The following is a 6,379-nucleotide window of genomic DNA, read 5'->3' on the forward strand; positions in this document are numbered from 1 at the left end:
GCAGTAGCAGCAGTCGCGCAAGCAGTGCGCGCAGCAGCGAGCAGCAGAGAAGTCGCAGCGCAACTAGCGCGGCAGCATCAGCAGCCGCGCATCCAGGCATGCAGCAGTGTTCTAAGTAGTTCGAGGGACTTTCTGCGGGATAACTATTCAGAATCTCCGTTTGTGTTAGCTCTGGTCATTCGTATTCATTCATCCGATTCAGCTACAGGCACGGCGCCTCTAATCGAACTGATTGAATCGATCAATTATGCATGAGCGCGATTCGTGCAGCAGCGCAGTGAAGTAGCAGCCGTGCAGCAGCACAGTAGGCGCGTAGCGAGCAGCCGTTGTGAGGAGTAGCAGCAGTATCAGCAACAGACAGCAGCAATGGCACTAGCTGCATAGCAGTAGGCGGCGGCAGCGCCGAGTAGTAGATTGTGCAGCAGCTAGCGGCGTCGCAACGCAGTAGCGCGCAAACAGCGCAGCATCGCAGCGCAGTAGCAGCCGCAACAAACCACGAGCACGTTAGCAGCAGCAACACAACAGCAGCACGCAGGCTACCCCCACGCGCTGCAACAGAGGAGGGGCAGGACGGGGACAGAGAGGAGAGGGGACGGGTGAGAGGTGAGAAGAGGCGGGAGATGAAGAGCCGGGAACGCGGGAGGGAGGGGGGACGGAGGAGGCTGGGTGGAGAGGGATGGAGAGGTTGCAGAGGGGAGGAGTGGCGGGAGGGGAAAGGAGGACGGAGGAGGGGGGGTGCGGAGAAAGGGTTAGAGGAAATGGGCGGGGGGACGGGGGAGGGGCGGGGGGCGGCGCTGAAAAGGGGGAGAGGGAGGGAGAGGGGCGGAGGAGGGAGAGTGGGACGAAACGGGGGCAGAGGGAGAGGGGGGTGGCGGAGGAGAGGCGAGCAGCGAGAGGACGGGCGGAGGAAGTGGCGAGGGGAAGGCTGAGCAGGGCCGGAGACAGGAGGTGTGAGTGAGACGCGGAGATGGAGAGCGGGGCGAGAGAGGAGGCGGGGAGAGTCGGAGCGAGCGGAATGAGAGGGAAGAGGGGGACGGAGAGGGAGATGGGGAAGAGGAGGGTAAAAGGGGCGGAGGAGGGGGAGACAGGAGGGCGGAGAAGGAGTGAGGAGGAGAGGGAGAGTGGGACAGGGGAGAGAGGGGACAGGAGAGGTGAGGGTGGGACGGGAGATGGAGAAGGGAACAGAGAAGGAGGGAGTGGGGGGAGAGGGAGAGGGGGACGGAGGAGGGGAGAAGGAAGTTGTCTGTTTTTATATACTGACACGCGGCAGTAGCTGCCTTATCCTATTAACTGTCCTCAGAAACTACGCTTGCTTCCGCGCCTGCCTGGAGAACGAAGACTTGTCTTCACTTATCTGCTGGACTATTGCGCGTATGTATGCATTCATGCTCGCTAACTCATGTAGATCAATGGCAAGCGAATTGAATAGGAGCAACGCGAAAGGAACGAGGACGATAAATAGACAAAGGAGGAGGAGAGTAAAAAAAGGAAGGCGTGGAGAAAAGAGAAGCGAGAGAAACTAAGAACTGAAGCAACAGAGAGAGGAAGAGAAAAAGAGATCGAGATTATAAACGAGCGGGCAGATCGAAAGACAAGAAAAAAAGTAGACGAGAAGATAAGGGCATAGAAATAAAAAGAAGGTGCCAAAGACGAAATTAAAAGAGAGCAAGAGGACAGACAAGAGAAGAAAAGGGAAAGTACGGAGTGTACAGATGCGAGCTGGATGATGAATAGGAGGAAACTGAGACAGAACTTTCGTTCACGCACTAGGCGGAGATTAATGTTCGCTGGACGTCACGCATCTGTAGATTCATCATGCATCCATCCATCGCGTCGGTCCGTCCGTCCGGTCGTCCGTCGTCCGTCGTCGTCCCGTCCGTCGTCGTTCTCCGTCCGTCGTCGTCCGTCCGTCGTCGTCCGTCCGTCCGTCGTTCGTCCGTCGTCCGTCCGTCGTCGTCCGTCGTCGTTCCGTCCGTCGTTCATCCTGCCCAAATCTCATTGCGATCCATCATCATTCCATCATCCGATTTCCATCATCCATCATCGCATCATCGCCATCCATCCACTCCATCCATCATCCATCCATCCGACATCATCATCTCCTCCTTCATCATCCTCATCATCCATCTCATCCATATATCGTTCCTCATGCCATCATTCATCCTTTTTTCAGCCAGCCCGAGCCGCACCCAGCAGCAGTTATACGTAGCTGCTGATGCACAGTACCGCGTGGCTCTTTTCGCGTATTATGTACAATCTTATCTTTCATTCCCATAACTTCGCCGGCATTTTTACGTGAAACAATCGTTGGCGGGCGACGAGCGCGAGCATGCGGGTGGATCGTATGAAGTGGGATTCACTGTTGCTCGTCTCTGCCAGCATCCTCCCGCGTCTCTCCGCATCGCCGAGCTCTCTCTCCACCGTATACTTCTTGCGAGGCCTTTTAGTTGAGTTGTATCTTAAAAGCATAATAATTCTCCGGCAGACAGTTTTGGGAGATATTGGCAGACGAAGCGGATAGTGAAAGGAGAGGGAGAGTAGAGGAGAGAGAGAGAGAGGGAAGAGAGAGAGAGCAGAGGAGGAGAGACTGAGAGAGAGGGTGGTAGAGCAAGGAGAGAGAGTGAGAGAGAAGGAGAGAGGAGCAGAGAGGAGAGAGAGTGAGAGAGGGATGAGGAGATGAGAGAGAGAGAGCGAGATTGCAGGATGCGGATGACGCGGATGATGGATGAGGGATGCAGGGATGCAGGGATGCAGGGATGCAGGGATGCAGGGATGCAGGATGCAGGGATGCATAGATGCATAAACGTCAATAAAGTCTCCTCAGCCTCCACAATGTCCCGGCCACGCGTCAGCCGAGACGCTAGCGGCAGCAGCGCTATTTGCATATTTTACCAATTGAGTAAAATCGCATCTGCTAGTGGAAAAAGAAGCCAGCTTGCTCGGCCGACAGAGCAAACGAGTGAGCGTGAGCGTAAACTTGGCCTAAATAGATTAGCGGTTGGCATTTTGGGCTCTCTCTCTCTCTCTCGCGCGGCTGGGAGAGAGAACAACGTGATGTGACGTGATGCACGCACGCACATTCACGCTTGCGCGCACGCACGCACGCACATTCACGCTCGCGCGCATATGCACGCAAGCATGTATATTCGCGCTAGCGCATATACGCGTGCGTTCAAGCGTGGCGTTAGCCTCTCTCTCTTTCCTCTCTTCTCCTCTCTCTACTCTCTCCTCCTTCCTCGTCTCGTCTCTCTCTCTTTCTCTCTCTCTCTCTCTCTCCCAGCGCTCTCTCCTCTCTTTCTCTGTCGTCTCTCTCTCCTCTCTTCTCTCATCGTCTCTCTCTCTCGTTCTCCACTCTCTTATTCTCTTATCTCTATCACTCAGCTCTCTCTCTCTCTCTCTCTCTCTCTCCTCTCTCTCTTTCTCCTCTCTCGTCTCGCTTCTCTCTCTTTCTCTCTCTCTCTCTCTCCCTCTCCTCTCCTCTCTCTTCTCTCTCCTCTGCTATCTGCTATCTCTACTCTCTCTCTCTCTCTCTCTTTCTCCTCTCTCTCTCTCTGGTCCCTTCTCTCTCTTCTCCTCTCTCCGTCTCGTCGCTCTCTGCACTTTCTCTCTCTCTCTCTCTCTCTCTCTCTCTCTCTCTCTCTCTCTAATCTCTATCTCTATCTCTCTCTCTCCTCTCTCTTCTCTCTCCTCTCTCCTCCCTCGTCTCTCTTTCTCCTCTCTCGTCTCAGGCGTCGCTCTCTCTCTCTCCCCCTCACTCTTTTCTCTCGCTCATCCTCTCTCGTCTCGCTTTCTGCATCGTCTCGTCTTTCTCTCTCTCTCTCTGGTCCTCTTCCTCTCTCTCCTCTCTCTCTCCTCTCTGTCTCGTCTCTCTCTCTCTTTCTCTCTCTCTCTCTCTCCTCTCCTCGTTTTGTCTCTTCTCCCCTCTCTTTTCTCTGCTCTGCTTCTCTCCATCTCTCTCTCTATCTATCTCATCTCTCTTTCTCTCTCTCTCTCTTTCTCGCCACCCACTATTTGCTCTCCTCTCACATCACACACAACGCGGCGCAACGCGCCACGCATCACACACACACAGCACACACCACACACACCACACACACACCGCGCGCGCGCACACACACACACACACACATATACACACACAACACACACACCCACACACACACACACACACGCACCACACACACTCATAGCAACCAAACCATTAGTGCTTTATCGTTGTCGATACTCTGCTGCACACGACATGAAGCATGACCGCCGTTTTGACTTGTCACCTCGTGGTGCGCTGTCCGTCGCCCCGACACGCCAGCAGACGCCGGCGAAAAGAACTACTAACACTAGTACCGTCCCCGACGTCGTTGGCGTTCATTGTAGACGGTCACTGCGGCGGGTCGCCGCGCGTCTGTATGCGGTGGACTGCGATATATGAGTGACGAGATCATCCATAATGAACGACAGACGCGAAGGGGAAAGGGTCAAGGTGTTTGTGATGAAAAAGGAGGAGGGATGAAAGTATTTTGCTGATGGAAATGGAGTAGGTAAGAGTGTTTCTGATGGAAAAGGAAAGAGGTCAGAGTATTTTGTTGATGGAAAAGGAGGGAGTCAGGTATTTTGTTACGGAAAAAAAGGGGGGTCAGAGTTTTGGGATGGAAAAGAAGGGGTCAGAGTGTTGTGTGATGGGAAAGAAGGGGGGTCAGAGTGTTTTGTAAAATGGAAAAGAAGGAAGGTGAGAGTGTTTTGTGATGGAAAAGGAGGGGGTCAGAGTGTTTGTGGATAGAAAAGAAGGGGGTCAAGACGTGTTTTGCGATGGAAAGAGAAGTGAAGTGAGAAGTGTGTGATGGCACAGGAGGGGGTGCAGATTGTTGTGTGATGGAAAAGGAGGGGTCAGAGTAATTTATGATGGAAAGAAAGGGGGTCAGACAGTGTTTTGTGATGGAAAAGAAGGGGTCAGAGTGTTTTGTGATAGAAAAGAAGGGGGGTCAGAGTGTTTTGTAATGGAAAAGAAGGGGGTCAGAGTGTTTTATGATAGAAAAGAAGGGGTCAGAGTGTTTTGTAATGGAAAAGAAGGGGGTCAGAGTGTTTTATGATAGAAAAGAAGGGGGTCAGAGTATTTTGTGATGGAAAAGGAGGGGGTCAGAGTGTTTGTGATGGAAATGGAGGGGGTGAGAGTATTTTGTGATGAAAAAAGAGGGGTCAGATTTGTAGCGCTAGAATTAGAGGAGTCAGGGTGAACTGTTGTAGAAGGGGAGGGAGCAGCGTATTTTGTGATGGAAGAGAAGGGGGTCAGAGTTGTAGAGACAGAGTAGTCGAGATAGACTGTGATGGAAGACGGAATTTGATTGAATTGAAGATGGAACCTTGAGTTCATGTGTTGGATGGATTTTGTGATGGAACACAATCACATGACGTAAGTCGTCCGTGATGATATTTGCATTTAGAGTTGAAATGATCGTGAAGCTCTCTAGCGCTAAATTTGGATTGCATTCATCACACAAGCACGCACACACAAACGTACATGCACCCACACGTACGCACGCATGATAGCACGCACACACACCACACACACACACACACACACACACACACACACACACACACACACACGACACNCACACACACACACACACACACACCATTAGTGCTTTACGTTGTCGATACTCTGCTGCACACGACATGAAAGCATGCCGCCTGTTTGACTTGTCACCTCGTGGTGGCGCTGTCGTCGCCCCGACACGCCATCAGACGCCGGCGAAAAGAACACTAACATAGACCGTCACCGACGTCGTTGACGTTCATTGTAGACGGTCACGCGCGTCTGTATGCGGTGGACTGCAATATATGAGTTAACGAGATCATATAATGAACGATAGACGCGGAAGGGGAAAGGGTCAGAGTGTTTGTGATGGAAAAGAAGGAGGGGATCAAAGTATTTTGTGATGGAAATGGAGTAGGTAAGAGTGTTTCTGATGGAAAAGAAAGAGGTCAGAGTGTCTGTGATGGAAAAGAAGGGGTCAGAGTATTTTGTGATGAAAAAGAAGGGGGTCAGAGTGTTTTGTGATGGAAATGAAGGGGGGGAGGTAAAGAGTATTTTGTGATGAAAAAGGAGGGGTCAGATTTATAGCGCTAGAATTAGAGGAGTCAGGGTGGACTGTTGTAGAAGGGGAGGGAGCAGCGTATTTTGTGATGGAAGAGAAGGGGGTCAGAGTTGTCGAGACAGAGTAGTCGAGATAGACTGTGATGGAAGACGGAATTTGATTGAATTGAAGATGGAACCTTGAGTTCATGTGTTGGATGGATTTTGTGATGGAACACAATCACATGACGTAAGTCGTTCGTGATGATATTTGCATTTAGAGTTGAAATGATCGTGAAGCTCTCTAGT

Source organism: Priapulus caudatus, unplaced genomic scaffold (genome assembly GCF_000485595.1).
Source record: "Priapulus caudatus unplaced genomic scaffold, Priapulus_caudatus-5.0.1 Scaffold1494, whole genome shotgun sequence".
NCBI classification, from domain to species: Eukaryota; Metazoa; Priapulida; class Priapulimorpha; order Priapulimorphida; family Priapulidae; genus Priapulus; species Priapulus caudatus.